General features: G+C 32.4%; 1 pseudogene; it reads left to right on the forward strand.

Annotated features, from left to right (window-relative positions):
* The first annotated feature begins 12,270 nt into the window (after positions 1 to 12,270).
* On the forward strand, positions 12,271 to 13,347 carry LOC149031871 (uncharacterized; annotated as a pseudogene).
* Positions 13,348 to 14,105: the final 758 nt, after the last annotated feature.

A 14,105-nucleotide genomic window follows, 5' to 3' on the forward strand; every position in this document is an offset into this window, starting at 1 on the left:
TTGAACCGACGCCGTACAAAATCAAATGACCAAATTAGCCCAGAAAATCGCCGGAAAATTAAAAATTTTTTTCGACTTTGTGGCGCACTATTTTTGTACGATACTACGTGTTTCCTCATTATTTTCGATGGATCTATCGGTAGTAAGAAATCCGTATAAAAATATATGACCGAAAAGTACCGTCTTTACCTATGCTTTTGAATTCTCACCTGCACTCAGTTGGACAGCTTACAAGTGACGGCATAGTGCTAAACGTTATTATTTTATAGTACACTCATTAAATCACTAAAAATGGAAAATTTTGTGTTGTTTGACTCTTCAATGTGTCTGAGTGTATAGTATATGTCGTAGGCTTCTCCGGTAAAAATACTAGTACATATTGGTGCGTATATGATATTTGCTTTGTTTTTCTGGTACAATAACGGCAATTCCGAATTTATTTTCAGTTTTGAATTCATCGGTGTAGATATAGTTATAATCATTAATTTCTTCTAGTAAATCGTGGAATTTGGCTCTGTATTCTAAGTGTGAAGTTTCGCCCTTTCTATCTTCTGATAGCTTAACATTTATTTTAGGAGTTTTTAAGGTCCATGATGGGGTAATTGGAGGTTTTCTATGTATTGTTTTGGGGATATCAATATTGTATTTGCTTGATAATTTATGCATCTTTAATTTTAATGGAATATGTAGTGTAGGTTTTTCATAATAAACTTTAAAAAATTGGATATTAAAGATGTTAGTGTGTACAGGGTAATCAGGAGATGATGAGATTATTGCAGCATATCTTAGGCTTAGCAATTTCTTTTTAGCTTGAGTGCTACTGCTTTGGTTATGTATAAAAAGATGTTAAATAGGGCTAGTTCTGAAGGTGCAACTGGCAATTCTTAGCGCACTATTTTGAACTGTATCAAATAATTTTCATAGAGTAGAGCTAGCTGAATTATATATAATGGCACCGTAGTCTAGTTTAAAGCGAATGAGTGCCTGGTATGTTTTAAGTAGAACTATTTGATCTGCACTACATTTTTTATTTGCTAAAACCTTTAAAATGTTGCATCTTCTAAGGCATGAGTCCCTGAGGTTCAAGATGTGTTTACTCCACGTGAGGTGTTATCAATGGTTAGTCCAAGAATTTTAATATTATCAACAAATTTTATATCACGATCATTTAGGGTGAGTTTTCGTGTTCTGATGTTATTTCTTTTACTAAAAAGGATGCATTGAGTTTTAAGTGATGAAAATTTGAGTCCGTTACCATTATACCATTCGTGTAAGCTATGTAAGGCAATATGTAGGAGTTCAGCTGTAGTTTCTATATTTTTGCCCTTGCAGCATATAGTGAAGTTATCAACAAATAGAAAGCTTTTGATAGGAGGATTTATTTGTTTAATAATATAATTAATTGCTAGGAGGAAGAGTGTAACGCTTATAATCGAAACTTATGGGATATCGTTTTAAGTTTTAACTTTTTTTGAAAGGTGTCTATTTATTTTTACTTCAATGTAACGGTCATTAGGAAAATTTCTTATTAATTGTAGCATGTTACCTTTAGTAAATTCGCCTACAATTTCCGTAACTTTGTCTCTCCATATTATATCATATGCTTTTTCAATGGCTATACCAATCATTAAAACATGTTCTTTGTTGATGAATGCGTCACAGACATTTGTCTCTAAGTTACTAAGTTGGTCTAGGGTGGAACGGAAATTTCTGAGACCGCTTTGGTGAGGATTTAATATTTTTTTAGTTTCAACTCAATCTTTTATTATTGAGCTTTTCTAAGATTCTACACAAAGTACAGGTTAGTGAGATGGGGCGATAGTTTTCAGGTACATTTCTCTTTTTACCTAGCTTTAGTAAAGGTGTACGATCCGAAAGGATCGTACGGTAATTAACAGTATTCAAAATTCGCGCGCATCCACCTCCATCGATTAAAGGTCTAGATCAATACTCATTGCGAGCATCGATCAACTACTCAGTGCTGTCAGATCGTGGGTAAATCTTACCCTCTCCCTGTGCCACTGGGATTGCACACAATGAAAGTTTTCCATGTCCGTATGTTTGGGATGTCGAGGAAAGCCGAGTGTAACCGAAGTTGGCGGTTGGCCACGAAGTGGCACACTATGAAAGCGACTCGTGTCCATGTGTTCGGACGACACGAGTCGCTTTCATAGTGTGTCACTCCGGCGTGCCCGCCAACTTCGGTTACACTCGGCTTCTTTCGACATCCCAAACACACGGACATGGAAAACTTTCATTGTGTGCAATCCCAGTGGCACAGGGAGAGGGTAAGATTTACCCACGATCTGACAGCACTGCAACTACTAGTAACTACCGAAGCGCCCCTCTAGTCACCCTCACCTCTCGCCTCCCCACTTCTCACTCCCAGTCCGTACGCCCTGCGGGGCCAGTACAAAAGGACATTCTTCCAGTCCATTATAGAAAGCCTGTGAATACATATCGAAATCAAAGGAGTTAAGTTAAGTTAGTTAAGGAACGTAAGCGAAGCGAGCGAGAGGTGAGATCTTTCCATTATATACATTTTATATTGACGGTATTTTCCCGCGTGGTAATACCACGTGGTGGACTCTCATTTTTATAATTAAACATCATCCAGGGTTTTTATGCCGCAAGGCTTTTCCCTGACGAGCCAATAAAAAAAGGCATTGTTTCTTTGTTTGGCTCAATCACGTGTTTTATTTTACACCTTAACCTAATCCTTTATTCTCCACTTCATAGCATATAATTAATGATCAGAGGAATTTTCATTGAAGAATCTTTTGGTCATAACAAAAGGAATTACTAAAGCATGCTTCAATTGATCGGGAAAGACGTTTTGTTGTCATATATGATTATATATATTGAGGTGAAATTGTTTACCAACAGTAGGGAGGTTTTTAAGGAATACATATTGAATATTATCAGGGCCCGGTTATGTATTTTTCTTTTTTTGCTGGAGAGCGTCAGTTAGTTCAGACATTAAAATTGGGATATTAATACTCTTATCTATAGGGTTTATTGGTTGAAATGTAGATTTGATCGATTTATGATTTTTTTTTATGTGTATAAATTTTTCGTCATATTTATGATCATTGGATTTTAGCGCTACTTGTTCAGCCAAGACGTCTGCAATAACTTGTAGATCCTTAATTATTTTATTGTTGTTTAGTCTCAAGTATGGAATTTCTGAGATGTTTTTATATCCGTTAATCTTATTAATTTTATCCCAAAGTTTTTTGGTAGGTGTCTCGTTAGTTATTGATGAAGTGTAATCGATCCATGATTTTCTCTTACTCTCTTTGATTACTTTCCTAGCTTTTGCTCTTAGTTTTTTAAATTCGATGAGATTCTTAGTATTATGTTTTTTAAACTCTTTACAAGTTTTATTCCACCACCGAACCGGGGGTTTGGGACGTCCTTTTCTTGAACCTTTTCTCATTGCTTCTTCTGCTGAATCATTTATGATTTTTTCCGTACAGTTCAAAGCCTCATTACCGTTAAAATAGGAGATATCTAGGTGAGGGTTTGTTTCTTCAAGGTTTTTGGTGATATATTTAGCAAATTTTCCCCAGTCAACTTTTTAGAGGTTCTATATAGTTGATTTATTGTAAATATCATAGTCTTCTCTTTGTTCTGGATTATTTATTAAGATCGTGAAGTGGTCGCTGTCGAATAAGCTTTCAAGAGTTTTCCAGTTCTATTTCGTCATAAGTTGCGGGCTACAAAAGGATAGATCAATGGCACTGAATGTTCCGTTGCTTATATTGAAATGTGTTGGTGATAGATCATTTAGAATGGCAATGTTAGATAGGTCTAGAAACTTCTCAATTGTTTTCCCTCTAGTATCTTGTTTATATGAACCCTACAATGTACTACCGTTGAAATTGCCAAGTATAATTAGTGGTTTCGGTAGTTGATTTATTTTAAGTCAAGTAGATCTTCAATTTCTAGTTTTTGACTATTGAGCGCATATACATTGTATATACAAGTCTTTATGGGGAGGGAGATACGGATGGCTACTGCTTCGAAGATTGACACCCCTTATTTTTAATCAAATTCTATAGAATTGTGAACGAATATTGATACTCCTCCGCTGGCATGTTGAGTATTTCTATTCCTTGATGAGAATGAATATCCTTTCAGATTGGGTGTCTCGTTTGTTTTAAGATCTATTTCTTGGAGACATATAATCAAAGGAAAATTTTTATGAATGAGTATTATTGTTTGTTCTATATGTTTGTAGAATCCATTAATGTTCCATTGTATTAAAAATGTCATAATATGAGTGTATTATATATATTTCACTTTTGGGAGGCGGTGTTAGGAGGATCGATTGTATATTTTGTTAACTTAAGTTTTTTAATCAATCTGCTAACTCAGTATTTTATACTTCTTTCAGTAAGTAAGGGATAGATTGTATGCATTATTTGAGTTAGTCTTTCGATTTTGTCCGTAAATTTTATCGCATTTTAGTAGGGGAAGCGTAAGCAGAGTGATTTTTCGAGAAATCCTTTGAATTGTTTATAATTTAGTATGAAGTTATTTTTGGTGTCATCGATTGTGTCTTTGGCCGGTTCTAGAAGTTCTTCAATTGTTTTTATTTTTTTTCAGTGCGGAAGAATTTATTTTCCTGTGTTTATTTATTCTATTTTTACAGTGTTGTGTAGAAGTTTCTATATCAGTGGCTTCGTAGTCTTCTTCAGAGTAGTCGGAATTTAGGTTTAAGGGGCTTATTACATTAATGGTTTGTTCTTGTATTTGTGTAGAGTTAGAGGATATAGATAGTGGTCTTTTAGTTTCAATAGGGGAAACAAAATGATTGCTTACTTCAATATTTCTCGTTGATTTAATATAGGTGATAATGGGCTCATCGTTTTCATTTATGTTATGATTGTTTGGTATGATGTTAGTTGTGAGTAATGTATTGTTGATGCTATTGTTTGGACAGACTTTAGATATATGACCTTCTTTATGACATAAGAAGCAGGTTGTCGATTCTGATTAAAGATAGATCCAATATTTAGTATCTTTGTATTCTAATTCCATTGTTTCAGGTAGAGAGGGGAGAGATTCAGGTTTTATATAAATTTGACGTCGAAAGCTAAGAATATGCGTAAGTTCTGGTTCCGAAAAACCAGCTCTCAGAAAGGATATATTTGAGATAGGACAGATACCTTTCATTATTAAGGCTTCTTTGATAACGTTGTGAAGGATTATAGGGCAGACGTTCGATATTATGAATCTGATACTAGGAGTTACTAATGGTCTAACGTTTATTTCGTGTTCACCTATGCGTATTTTCTCATGTTTACAAATATCGTCTACTATTTTTTTACTTGAAAAGTACACACATACTCTATTCTTGGAGATTCTAGAAATAAAGTGTATGTCCGGAGGTTTAGTTAGCGTACTTAATTCGCTTATATAATTTTTAATGGAGATTCGTTCTTTAGCTTCGATTATTACCGCTTGATATTTCTTAGGGAATGTGAAGTTTACAGCTGCATTTGCGTATAATCGGTTAGTTTTAATGCTAAAAACTGCATCTCGGCGAGATATCTACTTAACACTGTGTCTAATCTGTTGATTTCCTATGTTAATCTATAGTTTATAATTGATAACTTATGAGCTTTTCTAACTTGTTGTCGAGGTATTCGTGGTTTACAAATACGCAGCGTTCGCGCGGTACGTCTGTACTTGACGGATGTAAACACAAAACTCCATTTTATAATTATTACTGATAACCTTAGCGGAATAAATAATTTATAATTAATTTTTCAATAAAATAGAAACATTTTTAAATAGAAAAGATATGACACGTTTAGTAAAAAAATCATGTGTGCAGATCACACGTGTTAGAAGTGAAACCTGTAAAAATCTAAGTTTCAAAAGAATGAGACGAATGGACAGTTTTAAGAGTAAGATAATTGTAGGATTTATTTATCATAATATTATTATTATATATAATAAAGGTCACCGGTATGGTCTCTGGGTGTAATAGCTGATAATGCACTTTTCACAATTCAAGCAATAAAAACGAAATGCGGAATGCGATAGTTATAAATAATCACCAAAATGGTAGGATGTTTATCAAAGGAAATATAATTCGTCAGAAATTAGGTAAAAATAAATAATTCTATTTTTGAAACTTAGGTATAAAATTTTTTTTGTTAGTATGGTTTTCTATTTCCTGTTTTCATCTACATTCTTGCGCTATATAACAAAAATTTTAGGATAGATGAAATAAAGACGTTACAAAAAACATATGGAAAATACTACTGGACTGAACGAAGGTTCTGGTAAAATGCTATGAGAGATCTAATAAAGATATTATCTAGAAATGTTTTTTCAACCGTGTAGCCTGCGCCACACTGCGAGAACCTTATTATTTATAACATATTTGGTCTTTATTCTCTGGACCACAAATTTATCTTTCTAACCCACATAACATAAAAACTTTCTAAAAATTTTCTAAAACATTTCTTGGAAAGCTTTAAATCTTTCAAAGAGATTTCTAAAAAAATTTTCTACAAGATGGAAAAGTCCGCGTTTAGAAACTTGCAAGAGATTTCTAAAAAGGTTTTTGAAAGATTTTTTAAAATCTTATCAGTATATTTTACAAAAGATTTCTAGAAATATTTTTGAAATGTCTTAAAAATATTTTTGAAATAGATCTACACTATTTTTAAACATTCCATAAATCCTTTCTAAAATCTTTTAAAAACATTTTATTTAAAATATTTCGAGAAACCTTTCTACAAGGTGGAAAAGTCTGCAGTTAGAAACTTGCCAAGTATTTCGAAAAAGCTTTTTAAAATATTTTTTAAAAATCTTATCATATCTTGCGAAATGTTTCTAAAAAACATTTTTGAAATTTTTTCAAAAATGACAATTGAGAGCTTCCCCAGCCAGGGCTCACTGACCAATCCTTCTCACAAACGCCCGAATTTTTTTTTGAAGTGAAAACTTTTTTAGAATGGGAGTGATCTGAAAAGTAAATAAACGAAAACGTAGCTATGTAACGAAGAAATGAAACGGAGCTTTGTAACGAAGCTATGAAACGGCGTATTTACTAAATAATAAGAGAAAAAGAGACAAACATATAGGATTTAGCCTACGAGAGAATGAGACGGAATATAGCTACACAGTTTTTCCTATTCTCGGTCTCTTCTTTATGCTATACTTCGTAGTTATCGCTCCTGGCTGTATATGTGTGTGTTCGTGTGCGATTGCATACTACAAAGCGTGGACATGTATTCTTTCGATACTCGAAATGTTTGTAGGTAGGAGCAATAGAATGGTAGAAGAATAAATAGAGATAAGCACGTAGGTATGCGACAAAAGTATAAGGTCCAAACGAACCGACAGTCGAAATAAAGAAAGAAGGTGCGTGGTCTGTTTTTATTTTACCAAAAAAACGTGGTATTTCTTTTCTATTTAAAAATGTTTCAATTTTATTAAAAAATTAATTATAAATTATTTATTCCGCAAAGATTATAATTAACAATTATGAAATACATAGAATATAATAATTGTATTGTCTGCAATATTTTACAAAAAAATAAAATGATTATCAGATACATCAGAGAAAAAGAATTTGTAGAAGAACATTGTAGAATTTTTTTCCTATAAATATCCAAAGACATGTTTTTTAATTATAATGTTTGCGTATTTGGGAAATTTATATTAATTTTTTAGTAAAATAGAAAAGTTTTTAAATAGAAGAAACATGACACGTGACAAAAACAAATAAACCTTATTTACTTTATATTTCCAATAAGAATAAAATAATATAACTTATCTTATAAATATAGAAAAAAAATATAGAAAATAAATTTAAAAAAAAATTTTTAATAATATAAAATAAAACAACGAAAATAGAAATAGATTTTAAAATCGTTGTAATTCAAAACCCGATGAAACGAAAAAAATACGACCACAATTGTTTCCTTCTTTAACAGCATCTACAGTTATTAGTTGCAACACAAAAAGAAATACATGTGTATGCTAACCTAAGATAAAGATATCTTACATTCACAGAAAGTGTGAAAAGTGTAAGAGAAAAAAATTCATTTACCTGAGTTTCAAAAAAAGGATTATTTATTTTTACCTAATTTCTGACGAATTTATATTTCCTTTGATAAACATCCTACCCATTTTGGTGACTATTTATAACTATCGCATTCAGTATTCCGTTTTTATCGCTTGAATTGTGAAAAGTGCATTATCAGCTATTACACCCAGAGACCATACCGGTGACCTTTATTATATATAATAATAATATTATGATAAATAAATCCTACAATTATCTTACTCTTAAAACTGTCCATTCGTCTCATTCTTTTGAAACTTAGATTTTTACAGGTTTCACTTCTAACAACACGTGTGATCTGCACACATTATTTTTTTTTCGTGGCGTTGTTAATAAGACTGTCAAACATATTACGAAACAGACCCTCTATCCTGGCTAAGCCTTCTGTGTGGAATTCGCGAAAAAAATGGACCGCTCACCCACTAACTGGAACCCGGCGGGATTCAAACCACGGATCTTTCGCTTTCCGGGCGCGACTGCTGTTTAACCAATTGAGTTATCCAGGCTTTTGATTTTTTAATATGTTTATTTTGGCATAATAAATTACAGTATATTTTACAGAATTATAAAAATAAACAAAAGTTTGAAATAAAATTTTAAAAACGCCTAACTTATATAATAATTAAATTAGGAACTAAATACCAGTCGCTTATTTTATTTCGCTAAGGGGAAACTTAAAAAGGAATCCCTGTAGCATACGCTAGGCATAGTCTTTTGACTAGAGTGTTTCATAAGCCTTCACGCTAAATAATTGCACATTTACTTGAATTGCATCCAAAAAAGTGCAATAAAAAGGAAGCACGCATAACTTGTTTAAAAACTTAAAATTACGCTTAATCTAATAAGGAGCGAAAAATAAGGGAATAATGGAACAAGGGATAGGGAAGATAAGAAGAATAGGAAATTACTATATACAGGGGGAAAAAATGGAAGGTTTCTACCTTAGAATAATTTAGAGAATAAAAATGTATCTTATACAACTAGGAGTTAAATTGCCTTATCTAAAGCTTTCTTAGTCTTTTTTGTATTACTGGAGATTGATTCCCTCTTCAAGCCACTAGTAGTGCAAATAATTTAATTTTTTTACCTCATGAATGTCTCGCTTGGGAACTCTCGCGTTATATCGATAACCGAGCTCCGTAGGAAGCGCTAATGCAAACTCATGTAGATAGTTGTGTGCATCATGTGCTATCGCCTTTTTAGCTCCACGCTTTAAAATATGGTATAACAGTTGGACTGCTTTTCTATTTTAAACAATACCCAATCTATCGAGATAAAGGAAGGCTTTCGGAGGTACAAATCCATTACCTAATGCTACCTTTATATAATTATCGTCTGGATAAGGAATAGGAAAGATGAGACTGTTAGAAGAAACAGATGCCACATTAGCAAAATAATTTCTGATTAATTTAATAATTAAGTTTTCAATTCTATTAATGTTGGCTTTTTCATAAATAATTATATTGCTGACATGTTTGGTGTAATTTGATTTAGCCGATCTGTAAAGTCCTAAGCAAGCTCTTAGGCATCGTCTCTCGAAAATTCGGAATTTCTCCATTATACTAGAGCAAACGTTATACCATGTATCGCAGCTATAAGTCAAGATAGGCCTTATGAGGCTTTGGTAACAGATAATTTTCGCTTTCGGCGATAATGCACGCGAATGAAAGAGTCCCGCGCATAAAGTAAACACAGTTTTAGCTTTTTGGAGTTGCTGTAGAGGGTGAGCATTCAGTAAAAATCTCTCGTTTATATATAACCCTAAGTATTTGACAGCTTTTTTATGTGGGATCTTTTTGCTTGCAGCTGGGTCTGCATTTATGTGGAATGATTTGTAGTTATTTTTGATAATACATGAACCTTTTTGCGTCGACGGTCTAAAAAGTATTGTTTCGCACTTGTCAATGTTTACTTTTAATTTCCACGCAGTGTAATAAGAAAAAATACTATTAATCGCTTTTTGCAAGTCCGCTTGAACTTTTCTCGGATCCTTTCCAGCTCTGTAAACTATTAAGTCATCAGCAAATGCAATCATCGAGCATCCGGTTTTGTAGGGACCAAATAACTGTAAAATATCATCAGTGTAGATATTAAAAAGCACCGGAGAATTTATAGTACCCTGTTGTAAACCATTTTTAATGACGCATTTGCTCGATTCTTGGTCTCCGATCATTACTCGGAATGATCTGTTACTAATCATGCTGATTAATAATTTTAACACCAACAGAGGGATGTTTTTCTTTCTTAGTTTATTTATAAGACCATTGATCCATACCGTGTCAAATGCTTTCTCCAGGTCGACCAGACAAGCACCCACACACTTGCCCCCATTAAGTGCCTAGTTAACATCAGAAGACAGTTTGTTTATAGCATGCAAAGTAGAGTGGCGTTTTTTAAATCCAAATTGATTTTCGGATATGATATTATTAGTTGCACAGATATTTAAAATTATATCATTTATTACTTTTTCGTAGATTTTTCCAATATTGAAAAGCATACTTATCGGGCGATAACTATTAACGTCTGTTGCAGATTTACCTTTCTTTAAAATTGAAATAACTTTCGCAGATTTCCAAGAATCTGGAAAAATATCATTATTTAGAAGATTATTGAACAAAATAGTGTAGGCCTGGATAATGTTTACCGGGAGTTTTTTTAATATAAAGTTTGGTAATTGATCATTTCCTGCTAATTTTTTGCTGTTGAGCTTCTTGAATTTTCGTTTGACTAGATCCAAGTTAGTGAAGTAAAAGGCACACGAAGAGGGTTGTTTCGGCTTTAAAGCATTATTAACTGGACTGAACGTGCATATAGTATTAGGATGAGTAGTTGATATTTCTTCTAATAGTAAGTTTACCTTATTGTTTACAAAATTTCTGAACACAACATTGTTTATGTGTTCGTTCTGATTGTTAACTGACACATAGTGAGCTGCAAGTAGGTCAGCCTTGGCCTTGTCTTCGTGAACTGTTTTCATTCAATTGCCATCTGTCACACAAGATTGGTTGTTGATTCCAGCTGCCAGTATCAGATCAGCTCTGTTGGCTGCGACTTTAAAATCATCGACTTTATGTCTGCTTTTATTGCGAAATAATTTATTAATTTCTGAGAACATTTTATCCGGTTTTCGAGAGTCAATTGACGAAACCCTATTAAGCCAATAATTCGCGACATTCTTTTCTATAAGGAGTTTTAATTTTCTCCTGATTGCTGCAATCATATTCGTAAGATTGTGAATTAGGTGCTCTTTTGCTGCACTGTAGAAATTCCATTTTCTTAACTTCCTTAATTTATTGATAAGAGATTTTTCTTTCACCTCTAGCTTTCTTACATAATTTTTGAGATATTTATCTGTAGAATTAAACGATTTTCTTTTTAGAGAGGAAAGCCTCATTGCATCCAGTATGGTGTCTTTAATATGATCTAATTTGGCCTCAACGAGACTTAGATCCAAGTTATAATCAGGATTGACATCAGGAATTAATTTGGAGAGAATTTTCTCAAACTTGGTAAACCTAATTTTAGAAAAAGAAAAATTGTTATTAATAGTAAATGATGAATCCCTGAGGTTTCTATCAGTGATGCTTAAGGTGGCCATTATCGCTTCATGGTCACTTGGGAATTTTTCCGTGCTCAATTTATCATCTAAGTTCTGCTTAACACTAAACCTACCATGCGCGGTCAAATGACCGTTTCTAAAATTTCATTTAAAATTTCTCGCATACAACGTTACTTTATCATCATGTAGCTTATTGACTTTTCCTAAAATATACATACAACCTTTTTTTCAATATTTACAACTTTTTTTATTGTTTATTTTCCGAAAACAAATTATACCATGTCTAGTCTACCACGAACGGTCATTTGACCGTTTAAAAAATTTATGTTATTTACGACTATATTCTTCGATAATCGCATTCTTGAAATTGTTTTACGAGTCTACAATGTAATTGTAGACAATCTACAATTTAATCAATGTGTCCACATTGTAGACAAATGTGCGATTAGAATCAATGCATGGCGTTTTCGTTGTTATTGGAACAAACAACATAGCGTTTTTTGTTCGACAGTAAGGTCTTGCGATACAAACAGAGAACATCAAAATTTCAGTGTATATTAGAATTATAATTATATTATAATAAAAATTACTACGTAGTATAAGTGATAGTTTCGACAAAGTCAACAGAGCCAACAATATTTTGTGGTATGATTTACAATTGTTTTTTTATTTCTGGTCTCGATGTTTTTGCCCCGTTTGATTTATATTTTTATATTTTAGTTTTTACTTTATCATTTGTATATTCATCCCCCAAAATGTCAAGACATTAGAGGAATATCAATTTATTAGACAAAATAAATAATATCAACGAGGATTGTTCGGAAGATGATCAAGAAGTTTACGATATTGATGATGATACTGCAGAAAATTATTGTGACTTATTTGACAGCGATACGGACGAAGAGAATATTTTGAATATACGAAGAGGACAAAAAAGAAAGAGATTTATAGTTAGTTCCGAAAGTGAAAATGAGGAAGAAATTGAAACTGCTATGGACGGAACTGTTTGGAAAAAAATAAAAGAAAATAAACCCTATAAAAAAGTATTGATACTTAATTCAATATATTAATCCGTAAAAATTGAAAAAAATGACACCCGTATAGCAGAGACAATTAGATTTTACAATAGCACAAAATTCGGTGTAGATGTAACCGATCAAATGGCCAGAAAATATAGTGTAAAATCTAAATGTCAAAGATGGCCTTTATAGGTATTTTTCAATATCTTAGATTTAGCCGGGATAAATGCTTGGACTTTATATAAAGAAACGACGGATGAGGAAATATCGAAGCAAGAGTTTTTATTTCAATTGGCAGAAGAAGTTGGGACCGAATTTCAGAAAGAGAAATAGATAAGCAAGAAATGCTCATCAAAAACAATAATAAATACAAATACTGTTTCTTCTGAACGGAGATCTTGTCAAATAAGATATTATAAAGTCAATGAAATAAACAAAATTTGTATAAAATGTAAAAACTACGTATGTGGAAAATGTGCAATACAAAATGCTGTAATTTGTAAAAAATGTGATGAAAATGCATAAAAGTAAATAAAACATACAACATCGAAAAGCGGGGAACGAGTTTTTATTGTAGCATCTGAAAAATATTTTGTTTACTATCTACTTTACTAAAATACATATGTTTTTTTGAAGCGGTCATTTGACCGCTCATGGTAGGATTAGGTATACATGAAATGTCGGTAGGTTTAGTGTTAAATGCTAATCTCGCGTCAGCTAGAATTAGGTCTAAGAAAGAGTTTTTCCTAGGGTAAGAAGGGGTTGAAGAGTCAAATAATTTTAGTTTAAAATCTATCTGCCTTATCAATCCTATCTAGCTACCTTATCAATCCATTTACTAAAAGCAACGCCTCTTTCGTTGTTTAATGGATTACTCCAAGAAGTGTGTTTTGCGTTAAAGTCTTAACCTACAAAATAGAAAACTTTTGGAAACTCAAGTTTTAAAGTACAAAACAAATCGTTTATTTCATTGATAAAGATCAAACTTTTTCCTTTCCTTGCATAAATTGCTACAACCAGAAGAATACTGTCCTCTGTCAAATTTATTTGTATAACTGATACCTCTATGGTTGAGTATTTTTTGCTTAAGTTTACCATTGCAAAATTTAAGTTTTTCTTTACAACAATCGCTGTGCCACCACCTGAACCATTTACTCGATCATTTCTGACTATGGTGTAGTTTTTAAAACTAATTATGTGCTTCGGTCCTAATTTAGTTTTGTTTAGGACCGCTATGTCTAGCCTATGCAATTCTAAGAAGTTTATAAGTTCTACACGCTTAAAATTACTAATTAGTGAATTTACTTTTAACGACGCACACTTAAATTTATGATTTGGGTTTAAAGACCTAACTTTGTCCATAATTTAGTAGAGATAATAAGCTACCAACTTTAAACACATTTAGTTGGAAAGATACGCTATTTAAGATTTCCAA

Source organism: Polistes dominula, unplaced genomic scaffold (genome assembly GCF_049000335.1).
Source record: "Polistes dominula isolate Pdom_NZ unplaced genomic scaffold, Pdom_raw_medaka contig_83, whole genome shotgun sequence".
NCBI lineage: Eukaryota > Metazoa > Arthropoda > Insecta > Hymenoptera > Vespidae > Polistes > Polistes dominula.